Genomic DNA, 14,761 nt, shown 5'->3' on the forward strand with positions numbered 1-14,761 from the left:
GGAACCATTATACCCAAATGGAGAAAACATTGAGCAGTGGTGAACCTTCCCATGGAGTGACCATCCTACCAAATCTTTTTCAAGAACACACCAAGAACTCATCCAGTACATCACACAATGCAAACACCTTCAACAGTGCAGGCCTCACCTGCCTCATTTCAAGTCAAGTCAGAGCTCATGATTCAACAACAAGAACGGACAAAAATGGCATCGATGCGTAAGTTACAAGGTCAAAACCACCGCTAACAAAAACAAAAAAACCCACAAGGACCAGACTCTCAAACATTTTTATGATCGCCAACATTTGAGAAAAATATTCAATTGAAAAGTAGAACTTTTTGGAAGCGTCGTTGTGTCATATGTGGCATGAAATTATGGTGGTGGTAGTGTTATGGTCTGGGGCTGTTTTGCTGCTTCAAAAGCTAGTTGGCATGTTGTAATTGAACAAGTCATGAATTTTGCTCGTCTCCAAAATCCTGAAGGAGATTGGCCGGCTATAATAACATCTTCACGTTTACCCCTAAATTGCTCAAAAAAATGAATGCAGGATTTGAAGTAGCCTAGTCAAGCTGTCAACTTAAATCTGATTGGCTGTGACATGACCTGACAAGACAAGGGTTGCACAACCAATTATTAGGTTTAGGGAAAAATTACTTTGTCACATTGGGGCAGGTTGTCTTTGATAGCTTTGTTCCCTAATAAATGAAATCGTTTTTTTTAAATCTGCATTTTTAAGTTTTTTTAATATATAAATATTTTATTTCATGCACCGAACAGCAGTAGCTAAATCAGTTTCATTGAACACCGACGCATAAACAAAAGTAACATTCTAGTTAAATTCTATTTTATATAAGCAATTATTACAAGCATAATTAACATTTTGCCAGCAGTGAGTCACATGTAACCGTTTTTCACACTATGGGCTGAGAAGAGATGATATATTTATATCAATTTTATGTTGAAATATATTGATTTTAGCATTAGTTAAAAAAATCAGCCCATAGTCCTTATAGGCTTTTCCCCACACATGGAGTTATCTAAAGAGCTTCAGTTACTCGGGCATGTCAAAATTTGACTGACTTGACTTCATCTAGCTACATGAAATATGTGTTTTAGTCAGAAAACAAGGAATGTGTGGCCTTAATATTTTTTAGACAATTGCTTTCAGTTGTACCATTCTGGATCAAGGGTTAATTTGGTGGAGATATCAAGTTAAATTACTTCATAAGATTCTAAGGTGTTGTAAGGAAGTAAACATGAAGCTCCATTCTCTAAATTAGGATTATAATGAAAAAGTGAATGTTTCAAAACAATCTTAACCTAATGGCTTTTGCAAGTATATGCAGCTATTCTGAAATGCCTTACTACAAAGAAAACACTTCACAAAAGAAAGCTGAAGTCAGTATGTGAACAGTTTCGCAAGGAAGACAAGACAGTTTAAATACAACTTGTTTACCCAGGCATGTGAGAAATACCCTGCAGGCAAACTGCTGTTCACTTCTTCAGCTATGATTTAAAAGGTGCAGGAAAAATAGTAAGGCCAAGCATGCATGTAAAATGAACCAATTACAGTACATTTCTTAACAAGACGTTAGTGCAAATTGAACAAACTACTCCCAATTTTCTCCTTGTTTATAAGGCTCAAATCAACATCAAACCACTTCGGTAAAGCTCTTCACTTAAGATCTGGCAGATCCATGGGAATATTTTGGGGCACAGCAGTGTCAGACATTTATGAGAAAAGATGTACCTGTGCAGAGCCTTAGGAATACTAAATGACTTATGTACAACATTTTCACATTGGAAGCCATAGAAAGTAATCTGTGTGAGTGATGTTAGTCATTGGGACCATTTAGGTTTTCAGGTTTGAAAATTATGAGTGTCGCCTAAAATACACCAGGAAAACAAGTTTGCCTCTCTCATTTGGGTTAGGTCAGTTTATTAATGTTTTCTGGTAATGAGGATTCTTCTAAATCATAGACTATTGTGCTGTTTAAGGGTGTGTCAATCATTATGGGGTTACAGAGAATTATTGTTGTACTTGCGTGAATTAAATAAATCAAAGGTTTTAATTAGATATTAATCAGTTTCAATAAAGGGATTTCTCAATCATTTACAGTGCTCTTAATTAGCATATATCATCCGCTGAAGTGAATATGTAGCACATATTTGTTTGAGTCTGGAGATGCACACTAATGAAACAAATTTGAGCAATGGTTTTAGGTCATATCAAAGAACATTTGAAAGGGATTACACCACTGTTAATATTGAGATAATTAGGAAATATGCAATTTTATATAATGAACTTTTAAGATGCACTGGGAACAGGTCCGACTTAGTGCCGGCAATGCGGACCAAACTCCTGCTCCGCTCGTACAGGGACCGGATGGCCCCTAATAAAGGGCCCCCGATTCCATACTCCTGGAGCACCCCCCACAGGGCATCACGAGGGACACAGTCGAATGCCTTCTCCAGGTCCACAAAACACATGTGAACCGGTTGGGAAAACTCCCATGAACCCTCGAGCACCCTGTAGAGGGTATAGAGCTGGTCCAGTGTTCCACGGCTGGGACGAAAACCACACTGTTCCTCCTGAAGCCGAGGTTCGACTATCGGTCGGACTCTCCTCTCCAATACCCTGGCGTAGGCCTTACCAGGGAGGCTGAGGAGTGTGATCCCCCTGTAGTTGGAACACACCCTCCGGTCCCCCTTCTTATAAAGGGGGATCACCACCCCAGTCTGCCAGTCCAGAGGCACTGTCCCCGACCGCCACGCAATGTTGAAGAGGCGTGTCAACCATGACAGCCCTACAACATCCAGACACTTGAGGTACTCAGGGCGGATCTCATCCACCCCCGAAGCCTTGCCACCGCGGAGCTTTTTAACCACCTCGGTGACTTCAGCCTGGGTGATGAAAGAATCCAACCCCGAGTCCCCAGCCTCTGTTTCCACCACGGAATGCGTGATGGCAGGATTGAGGAGATCCTCGAAGTACTCCTTCCACCGCCCGATAATGTCCTCAGTCGAGGTCAGCAGTCTCCCGCCCCCACTATAAACAGTGTTTATAGTCCATAATAGTCCTGTCCATAACTTTTATGGACAGGATTTCTAGACGCAGCCAAGGGCCGGAGGGGGTCTGGTTTGGGGACCAGTGGATTTCGTCTCTTCTTTTTGCGGATGACGTGGTCCTGCTGGCCCCCTCTAGCCAAGACCTACAGCATGCGCTGTGGCGGTTCGCAGCCGAGTGTGAAGCGGCTGGGATGAGGATCAGCTCCTCCGAGTCCGAGGCCATGGTACTCGACCGGAAAAGGGTGGCTTGTTCTCTTCAGGTTGGAGGGGAGTTCCTGCCTCAAGTGGAGGAGTTTAAGTATCTCGGGGTCTTGTTCACGAGTGAGGGAAGAATGGAGCGGGAGATCGACAGACGGATCGGTGCAGCTGCCACAGTAATGGGGGCGCTGTGCCGGTCCATTGTGGTGAAGAGAGAACTGAGCCGAAAAGCAAAGCTCTCAATTTACTGGTCGGTCTACGTTTCTACCCTCACCTATGGCCATGAACTTTGGGTCATGACCGAAAGAACGAGATCACGGATACAAGCGGCTGAAATGAGCTTCCTCCGTAGGGTGGCCGGGCACTCCCTTAGAGATAGGGTGAGGAGCTCGGCCATCCGGGAGGAGCTCGGAGTAGAGCCGCTGCTCCTCCACATTGAGAGGAGCCAGTTGAGGTGGCTCGGGCATCTATACTGGATGCCTCCTGGACGCCTTCCTCGGGAGGTGTTCCAGGCACGTCCCACCGGGAGGAGGCCCAGGGGACGGCCCAGGACACGCTGGAGGGACTATGTCTCTCGGCTGGCCTGGGAACGCCTTGGGCTCCCCCTGGAGGAGCTGGAGGAGGTGTCTGGAGAGAGGGACGTCTGGGCGTCTCGGCTGAGTCTGCTGCCCCCGCGACCCGGTCCTGGATAAGCGGAAGACGACGAACGAACGAACTTTTAAGATACCGACTATTTATTATAACCTGAACAGCATGTAAGCATAACACTTTTTACCTGAACAACACTAAGGGTTCTAATATTCCTAATCTACATTATTTGTGTACCTCGGTGCTAGCATACAAATTATAAGCTGTTAAATATGTGCCACGTCTTAATTCAAAAAAGCTATTAAAGCATCAAGTTAAGGTCTTTTTGAAGTGAGCACTATTAACCTTAATAAGTAGCATTTTAGTTAAAATTTAGCTTTTATTAATTTTTACGGCAATAGCAAAATATCTATATAAAATCAGACTTATTGGGAATTTTGCAAGATATAGGAGCACAGAAAACAGAAGCCAATAGACATATATAACATTTTTCTAATCAGACTGAAAATGCCACTTCCATCCCATGAATACATCTGAAAAAGACACCAAGTGTCATGTATTGTTAATGAAATAGACCCATGACAGGCAGGCATTATGATGTTTACATTTAATGATAAAAAAAAAAAGCAGAAAATGACGAGAATTGATCTCCTTTGGTTTTTGCCAAAACTCCAACTTTACTGTCCACAGACTTAGAGGATGCATGCTGAAATAAAACGACTGTACAGGTCCTTCTAAAAAAATTAGCATATTGTGATGAAGTTCATTATTTTCCATAATGTCATGATGAAAATTTAACATTCATATATTTTAGATTCATTGCACACTAACTGAAATATTTTAGGTCTTTTATTGTCTTAATACGGATGATTTTGGCATACAGCTCATGAAAACCCAAAATTCCTATCTCACAAAATTAGCATATCATTAAAAGGGTCTCTAAACGAGCTACGAACCTAATCATCTGAATCAACGAGTTAACTCTAAACACCTGCAAAAGATTCCTGAGGCCTTTAAAACTCCCAGCCTGGTTCATCACTCAAAACCCCAATCATGGGTAAGACTGCCGACCTGACTGCTGTCCAGAAGGCCACTATTGACACCCTCAAGCAAGAGGGTAAGACACAGAAAGACATTTCTGAACGAATAGGCTGTTCCCAGAGTGCTGTATCAAGGCGCCTCAGTGGGAAGTCTGTGGGAAGGAAAAAGTGTGGCAGAAAACGCTGCACAACGAGAAGAGGTGACCGGACTCTGAGGAAGATTGTGGAGAAGGGCCGATTCCAGACCTTGGAGGACCTGCGGAAGCAGTGGACTGAGTCTGGAGTAGAAACATCCAGAGCCACCGTGCACAGGTGTGTGCAGGAAATGGGCTACAGGTGCCGCATTCCCCAGACCTGGGCTACAGAGAAGCAGCACTGGACTGTTGCTCAGTGGTCCAAAGTACTTTTTTTGGATGAAAGCAAATTCTGCATGTCATTCGGAAATCAAGGTGCCAGAGTCTGGAGGAAGACTGGGGAGAAGGAAATGCCAAAATGCCAGAAGTCCAGTGTCAAGTACCCACAGTCAGTGATGGTCTGGGGTGCTGTGTCAGCTGCTGGTGTTGGTCCACTGTGTTTTATCAAGGGCAGGGTCAATGCAGCTAGCTATCAGGAGATTTTGGAGGACTTCATGCTTCCATCTGCTGAAAAGCTTTATGGAGATGAAGATTTCATTTTTCAGCACGACCTGGCACCTGCACACAGTGCCAAAACCACTGGTAAATGGTTTACTGACCATGGTATCACTGTGCTCAATTGGCCTGCCAACTCTCCTGACCTGAATCCCATAGAGAATCTGTGGGATATTGTGAAGAGAACGTTGAGAGACTCAAGACCCAACACTCTGGATGAGCTAAAGGCCGCTATCGAAGCATCCTGGGCCTCCATAAGACCTCAGCAGTGCCACAGGCTAATTGCCTCCATGCCACGCCGCATTGAAGCAGTCATTTCTGCCAAAGGATTCCCGACCAAGTATTGAGTGAATAACTGTACATGATTATTTGAAGGTTGACGTTTTTTGTATTAAAAACACTTTTCTTTTATTGGTCGGATGAAATATGCTAATTTTGTGAGATAGGAATTTTGGGTTTTCATGAGCTGTATGCCAAAATCATCCGTATTAAGACAATAAAAGACCTGAAATATTTCAGTTAGTGTGGAATGAATCTAAAATATATGATTAAATTTTCATCATTACATTATAGAAAATAATGAACTTTATCACAATATGCTAATTTTTTGAGAAGCTGCACCTCCAGTCACCAGTCTGTCAAGCTTCTGAAGTTTGCGGACGACACCACCCTGATCGGACTCATCTCTGATGGTGACGAGTCCGCGTACAGATGGGAGGTGGACCATCTGTTGGACTGGTGCAGCCAGAACAACCTTCAGCTCAACGCTCTAAAGACAGTGGAGATGGTTGTGGACTTCAGGCAGAACCCAGCCCCACCTGCCCCCATCACCCTCTGTGACTCCACAATTGACACTGTGGAATCTTTCCGCTTCCTGGGAACCATCATCTCCCAGGATCTCAAGTGGGAGCCAAAGATCAGCTCCCTCATCAAGAAAGCCCAGCAGAGGATGTTCTTCCTGTGGCAGCTGAAGAAATTCAACCTGCCAAAGACTATGATGGTGCACTTCTACACAGCCATCATTGAGTCCATCCTCACCTCCTCCATCACCATCTGGTACGCCGCTGCTACAGCCAAGGATAAGGGCAGGCTGCAGCGTGTCATTCGGTCTGCTGAGAAGGTGATTGGCTGCAGTCTACTGTCGCTCCAGGAACTGTACACCTCCAGGACCCTGAAGCGGGCAGGGAAGATTCTGGCTGATCCCTCCCACCCCGGTCACAGACTCTTTGAAACTTGCCCTGGGAACGAGCTCAACTTGGTTCAGAGAATAGGGACACAACTCCAGCTTTGGTTGTACAGTACAACCATCCATACTGTCTCAGCAACCCAAACAAATGCCTTCAGAAACATGTTTTAAGCCTTTTGAATATCCATTAAATACAGGTCCTTCTCAAAATATTAGCATATTGTGATAAAGTTCATTATTTTCCATAATGTCATGATGAAAATTTAACATTCATATATTGTAGATTCATTGCACACTAACTGAAATATTTCAGGTCTTTTATTGTCTTAATACGGATGATTTTGGCATACAGCTCATGAAAACCCAAAATTCCTATCTCACAAAATTAGCATATCATTAAAAGGGTCTCTAAACGAGCTATGAACCTAATCATCTGAATCAACGAGTTAACTCTAAACACCTGCAAAAGATTCCTGAGGCCTTTAAAACTCCCAGCCTGGTTCATCACTCAAAACCCCAATCATGGGTAAGACTGCCGACCTGACTACTGTCCAGAAGGCCACTATTGACACCCTCAAGCAAGAGGGTAAGACACAGAAATAAATTTCTGAACGAATAGGCTGTTCCCAGAGTGCTGTATCAAGGCACCTCAGTGGGAAGTCTGTGGGAAGGAAAAAGTGTGGCAGAAAACGCTGCACAACGAGAAGAGGTGACCGGACCCTGAGGAAGATTGTGGAGAAGGGCCGATTCCAGACCTTGGGGGACCTGCGGAAGCAGTGGACTGAGTCTGGAATAGAAACATCCAGAGCCACCGTGCACAGGCGTGTGCAGGAAATGGGCTACAGGTGCCGCATTCCCCAGGTCAAGCCACTTTTGAACCAGAAACAGCGGCAGAAGCGCCTGACCTGGGCTACAGAGAAGCAGCACTGAACTGTTGCTCAGTGGTTCAAAGTACTTTTTTCGGATGAAAGCAAATTCTGCATGGCATTCGGAAATCAAGGTGCCAGAGTCTGGAGGAAGACTGGGGAGAAGGAAATGCCAAAATGCCAGAAGTCCAATGTCAAGTACCCACAGTCAGTGATGGTCTGGGGTGCCGTGTCAGCTGCTGGTGTTGGTCCACTGTGTTTTATCAAGGGCAGGGTCAATGCAGCTAGCTATCAGGAGATTTTGGAGCATTCATGCTTCCATCTGCTGAAAAGCTTTATGGAGATGAAGATTTCATTTTTCTGCACGACCTAGCACCTGCTCACAGTGCCAAAACCACTGGTAAATGGTTTACTGACCATGGTATCACTGTGCTCAATTGGCCTGCCAACTCTCCTGACCTGAACCCCATAGAGAATCTGTGGGATATTGTGAAGAGAACGTTGAGAGACTCAAGACCCAACACTCTGGATGAGCTAAAGGCCGCTATCGAAGCATCCTGGGCCTCCATAAGACCTCAGCAGTGCCACAGGCTGATTGCCTCCATGCCACGCCGCATTGAAGCAGTCATTTCTGCAAAAGGATTCCCGACCAAGTATTGAGTGCATAACTGTACATGATTATTTGAAGGTTGACATTTTTGTATTAAAAATACTTTTCTTTTATTGGTCGGATGAAATATGCTAATTTTGTGAGATAGGAATTTTGGGTTTTCATGAGATGTATGCCAAAATCATCCGTATTAAGACAATAAAAGACCTAAAATATTTCAGTTAGTGTGCAATGAATCTAAAATATATGAATGTTAAATTTTCATCATGACATTATGGAAAATAATGAACTTTATCACAATATGCTAATATTCTGAGAAGGACCTGTACTTGGGGACTGGAGAGCCAAACTTCCTGTCTCCTACTCAGCAACTATACAAGGATGAAGATCTGTTCTGACCAGTCTGTTTTTTTTCCTCTGTTTTCTGGTGAGAATGGAGAGCTGTGATGAAGAACATGGACAACTCAAAGGCAAGGTTTTGATTCCTAAAAAGAAGAGGCTTTCGACAAAAGAACTGATCAATTTAAATACTGGCAGATGTAGTTTTGTTAAATAATTGTGCATTTATGCATGCCAACTCTGGGGTGAATGCCTGCTGTGCAAAGGTGGGTAGAGTACACAAAAAAAAAAAAAATTGTACTCAAAGATGAGTAGCATTATGTCAATTTATTTTTACACAAGTAAAAACTAGCAATGATCTGGTGCATTTCTGGTTAAAATATATTTATTCTACATTCAGTAAAAAAAAAGAAAAACTAGAGATGGGTAGAGTAACCAAAAACTTTGATGAAGTACTCAAGTAAAATTATTAAAAATGTATGCAGCTATTCATCAAAAAAAATTCTTATTGATTGAAGTTATAGATGTTATTAATATTTACTTAAGATGATTTCGAGCCCCCACCAAAAGCTGACAAACTGCAATGTTCCCCTCTGCTTCCAGGTAGACACTTTCACAGAGTGGCATTATAGCCGTGCTGTGAGAGGTTACAAGTAAATAATTGATATATTAAATTTAAATTGTTCTGTGTTTGTTTTCTAATAAATGTTTTGTTTGGAAATAAGTCATTTCGTCTTTTTATCTCAGTTTATCTAAAATTAGATAAATGATAAATGTTTTTATTTTATTTTACGTTGGGGATTTATTTTACATTTACTATATTAATCATATTTTCTTTTGTGAAGCTAAGGACTTGGGTAAACTAATTTCTAGCACAAAGCAAACAAATCAAAGATATTATAAAAGAGCTATACAGTATTTAATAAAACATAACATTTTCAAGCTTTTGTCGAAATACTTTTTTATCTCTTTGCTCAAGCCCAAAGTAACCCAGTGTTTACATAATGGTGGAAATTCTGATATGCAATGCTTGAAAAAGGCCAATTCAATGAAGACGTGTAGAAATTAAAAATACAATTAGCTCTCAGAGGAGTTAATCAAGCTCCCAAATTTTCCCTCACCATTTTTCCTCTAAGCCTTAGACAGCAACATTTTATATGTTCGACTTAATACAGCAATGACAGATTACCTTCCTGGAAAAATGTGGTTGCTCATCCCTTTTCTCAAGCCATTGGTGATCAGAATGGCGGCTCCTTAAACTGGCTTTTTATAGCATCTTTCCAGAATTCTGCAGTCTCCATCTCATTTGGACGTGTCTGCATGTGATAGAGTAAACTAGTCTTAAACTGTTCCACAAAAATAAGCTTCTTGAGATGCTGAAAGTTATAGACTTTGGCAGCTGCTAACCACTGGTCAAAGAGTACCTCCTGGTGACTACCCAAATCTTTGAACATCTCAACATATTTGTATGCCTCAGTGCCCTGAATGTTTGTCTGTGAACCTCTGGCACCACGTCATATGCTGCCAAAACAACCAGACTCCTCATCATGTCATACTATTTGCTATCAGAGGCAAATAGTCAGCTAAGCTTTCTGAGCTTAAAGAACACTTTAAATAGGTAATGTCCACTTAACCTCAGGCCGATCAAACTCTTCTGGAATTTTCTCAAAAGCATCAAAGAAGGAATCAACATCTTCCTGTATAAAACACTGGCTTACATCTAAAACACCTTGAAATATCACATGACCTCATAACGGAAACACAGGCCACTTGGACTGCTTCTATTAGGCAAGGGAAAACAATTGTATAGTTTGGTATGGTGGTTGCTCACCTTTCATCTCACTGAGTATTCTTCATCATAGCAGCAGCTTCTCATCTGGTTGCCCCCAACAGCTCCATTCAATGATCCATTAGCTGGCAAGCACAGTCTAAGAATTTCAGTTCATTTTTAATGAAGAGGTAGGCATTTGTCAAATTCTATATAGTAATTGTCTTCCAAAAACTCACTGTCCTCTCTGTGACATTCTTCTCAGCTCCTTGTTGTTTGCATGGTGTTCTAAAGTCAACAGGTGGAGCTCATCAGCCAAATGTCCACATGGTGCATTTGGTGCTTCAGGACATTTTAGTACCAACTGAGATAAGCCACACCACACAATGTTTTTTTAGGCAAAACCAGTCCGAAATGTATGGGAACCTTTACCATTGCTTTTAACAGCTATGAGCATGAAAAGTTTAAAGTGTAGGAGTTAGAAATCAAACTAATTCTATTGAGCTTGAGCTGAAAATGATGGAGTTTCCTCCAACCTTTTTGATTTTCTGAGTCTAACATTAAGGTTCTGGAACCTCTAAAATTATCATTGCCAATTTGATGCTCTTTTTAGTTTTTCTCAACATTACCTCAGCTTTGATTGCACAAGGTTATTGTTTTTGTGTTGACAACCCAAAAAGAAATTAATATTGCTAAGTAATGGCTACTTTCAGGAAGCCTTCTGTGTATCCATTAGGTAATGGTAAATTATTTACCGTAATCTTATAGTTTTTGTTTTACTACTTTTCAGTTTTGTTATTTTGTTTTTCTTTGTCTTTGTAATACCTGACACATTTATACACACAAAAAGGGTTATTATATTTTAATTTGAGGCTTAAACACAATTGTCTGTGGATACACAGTAACTTTAACTAGGCAATCTCAATTTATCTCCTGGTGGCCTCAAGATGAAAGAAACGTAATAAACAATTAGCTATTTCATGTCCAGAATAAGCTATGTGTAATATATTAGGTCCTTTTGACTTGCACAGAGAGAATCAAGATGATGAATGGCCATCGATATAAATTTGGACGTTCAAAATGAACACAATCTGCTCAGTTTTGCACACCTGCCAAAAGAAAAACACCTGCATCTTCTTCAAGTCCAATAACAGCCCTAACCCAATCTTCACCACTGAAACAGGTGGGTCTCACTGACCTACTGGGTGACATGACCCAGTGACGAGGAGAATGAAATGATACCTATAATTAATACTGGCAGACTGAAACAGATGTGTGGGTAATGCCTTAAATATAATTACATGTTTCTCCTGCAAAATGAAATGCTAGAATAGGAAGTATATTTTCTTTTGTATATTTTACCTTTAACACCCACATTTCAATTTAAAGGCAAATTTTAAACAGATAGCAAACTCAAAAAAATCCTTTTATACTCTAACGTCCTTACCAATTTAAAACGCAAAATTGGTTCTACAGTATTTTGCAAGTGTAAATTGGCAGGAGTCTAAAAAGAGACCTTGTTTTACTTTCCACTTATCTCTCTTTGTTCTGTGAAAAATAAATTTTTCCTTAAACGAAGCTCTAAACAATGTCATTTTTTTTTCTTCTCTACAGAAGAAACTGTGAAATATTTAAAGAGTACCTGTAGAAAGATATTAACCAAAAAATCTGTAATTTAACCATGTCTTTATTCAAATACACTTAATTAGGCCTGTTAGAATAAAATGAATTAGCTCATGGACTTAATTGCCATAGAATTATCTGTCATGAATAGGTCAATTTGTATGTCAGTTTGCTATCTTGTAAAGAATTAGTGGAAAGGATGATGAAGTCTTGAATTAGGGCAAAAAATATTTTATTTGGGTATCTTTCTCACAATAATTTGAAATTTTGCCAATTCCTCTTGCAACTGCATTGCTTTGCTCCTACAAAAACATTCTATAGGACTGAGATCACAGCTTTGTGATGACAATATCAAAACATTGATTTTGTTGTCCTTTAGCAAATTTTTTAAATTGTATTTTTTGGATTATTGTCCATCTGGCAGACCCATTTGCATCCTGACTGATGTCTTTGGATGTTCCTTTATAATATCTCAATATGATGTTGTTTTATCAAGATGCCCATATTTCTTGAAGTGCACCAGTCCCTTCTATAGCAAATCACTTGATGAAACATGATGCTGCCTCTCCTGTTCTTTTTGGTTGGGTGTTCTCACTGTTGCAAGCTTTCCCCTTTGACCTCCGAGAGCTCAAAAGTCAGTGACATTGTCACTGTGTGCATATACAAACTTTAATCTTGCGTTTTAGTTTTAGTTTAGTTTTTTAGCTTTTTAGAACAAGGCAGCTTCAGGCATCTGAAAATTGGACCCTGAAGCATGAATTCAACTTGCTGAAGTCAGCAATTCTCCTACTATATCTTACCCTGTTCCTTTTGATTTTTCAAATGTCACAGATGTCAGCAGTATGTAGAGGCGTTGCCTGAAAATACATACATAGGAGTGACTCCAGTAATCTGTAACATTGTTGATTAGCAACGTGTGATGCTTATAAAGCTTTTGATATAAATACTTTTGTTAGTCCTAACAGTTATAAAGCAGAAAAAGTCATCATCATTATCATCATCTGGCATTTCCCAAATTGTTTAAAGGCATAAAGTTCTTGGTGCATGCAAAGTGCAGAATATGAAGAAAGTTTTCAAAAAAATCTCTCTCATTCTGCTGGCTTTAGCAAATAGAAAATATTTTGGTAATCCTAAATGACCCAAAAAAGGAAATGTGTTGCCTGATTTATTGTCAATGAGGGAAAAATAGTTGTCTGTGAATAATGTCTGTAAATATATGGTTTCACTATGCGCTATGAAATTTGAGCTGCAGCCTAAAAAACTAACTTTTTCTTTTGTCACCCAGCCTTTACACAACATGGATTTCGGTGTGCTGCCCACAGCTGAGAGCCTTGTTGTTAAATGCATACCAATCTGTATGTGAAGGGACCTGAGCGTGGTACTATTTTTATTGGTGAGACTGCAGAGTGTTAACATGTCATGCATAAGAAGGCATATTTGCTAGCAAGCTCCTCCACATGGCACCTAAAGTATCTCAGTACACCTCTCACATTTCAGTAAATATTTTATTAAATCTTTTCCTGGGACAACACTGAAGATATGACTCTGACACAATGTAGTCAGTACACAGCTTGTATAGCAATGTAAATTTGCTGTCCCCCTCACAATTACTCAACACACAGCCATTGATGCCTAAACCACTGGCAACAAACGTGAGTACACCCCTAAGAGAAAATGACCATATTGTACCCAAAGTGTCAATATTTTGTGTGGTCTCCATTATTTCCCAACTCTGCCTTAACTCTCTTAGGCATGGAGTACAATAAAGCTTCACAGGTTACCACTGGAATCATCTTCCACTCCTCCATGAGAACATCATGGAGCTGGTGAATGTTTGAGACCTTCCGTTTTAGGATTCCGCACAAATGCTCAATACGGTTTAGGTCTGGAGACATGCTTGGCCTATCCAGCACCTTTACCCTCAGTTTCTTTATCAAGACAGTTGTCATGTTGGAGGTGTGTTGAAGGTCATGATCATGCTGTGCTTCAGTAAGTCACAGTAGATGTTGGCATTCATGGTTTCCTTACTGAACTGCAGCTCCCCACAACAGGCAGCTCTCATACAGCCCCAAACCATGTTTCACTGTAGGCAAGACACACTTGTCTTTGTACTCCTAACCTGGTTGCCGCCACACATGCTTGACACTATCTAGAGCAAATATGTTTATCTTGGTCTCATCAGACCACAGAACATGGTTCCAGTAATGTATGTCCTTAGTCTCCTTGTCTTCAGCAAACTGAGGGTTTTCTTGTGCATCATCTTTGGAAGAAGCTTCCTTCTGGGACAACAGCCATGCAGACCAATTTGAAGCAGTGACAGGATGACCCCTAGCCCATTCAACATCTGCAGCAATGCTGGCAGTAACCATAGTGTACATCTATTTTCAAAAGAAAACCTGTGGATATGACCCTGAGCATTTGCACTATACTTCTTTGGTCCACCATGGCAAGGCCTATTCTGAGCGATTGAGAGGGATAATGCCAAATTTAACACACCTGCTCCTCATTCACACCTAAGACCTTGTAACAGTAATGAGTCACATGAAGAATTTCATACAAACACAGGGGAGGGAAAATGGCTAACTGGGCACCATTACTGTGAGTCAGGTTTGCCCGGCTACCCGGTGGGTTGCCGATTCACCCGCCTTGCCTGCTGATGGTGGTCAGAGGGCCTGATGGCGCCAGTCATATGGCATTCCTGCTTTTGTCAGTCTGCATCAGGGCAGCTATGGCTACAATGTAGCCTACCACTGTCAGTGTTTGAATGGGTGGATAACTGATTGTAGTGTAAAGCCCTTTTGATTTCTCAGATTTGATAAAGCACTGTACAAGTTTGGGCCATCAT

At 41.2% G+C, this 14,761-nt stretch overlaps 1 long non-coding RNA gene across 1 annotated transcript in view; it reads right to left on the reverse strand.

The window, feature by feature from the left end:
• Positions 1-10,618, reverse strand: part of LOC124883153 — a 33,878-nt gene extending 23,260 nt beyond the window's left edge. The window contains exons 1-2 of the long non-coding RNA XR_007042091.1: positions 10,533-10,618; positions 10,357-10,439 (exon numbers count right to left, since the gene is read on the reverse strand). This is a non-coding gene — a long non-coding RNA (uncharacterized LOC124883153). The remainder of the gene's footprint in view (positions 1-10,356; positions 10,440-10,532) is intronic.
• Between the last annotated feature and the right edge of the window lie 4,143 nt (positions 10,619-14,761).

Source organism: Girardinichthys multiradiatus, chromosome 17, assembly GCF_021462225.1.
Source record: "Girardinichthys multiradiatus isolate DD_20200921_A chromosome 17, DD_fGirMul_XY1, whole genome shotgun sequence".
NCBI lineage: Eukaryota > Metazoa > Chordata > Actinopteri > Cyprinodontiformes > Goodeidae > Girardinichthys > Girardinichthys multiradiatus.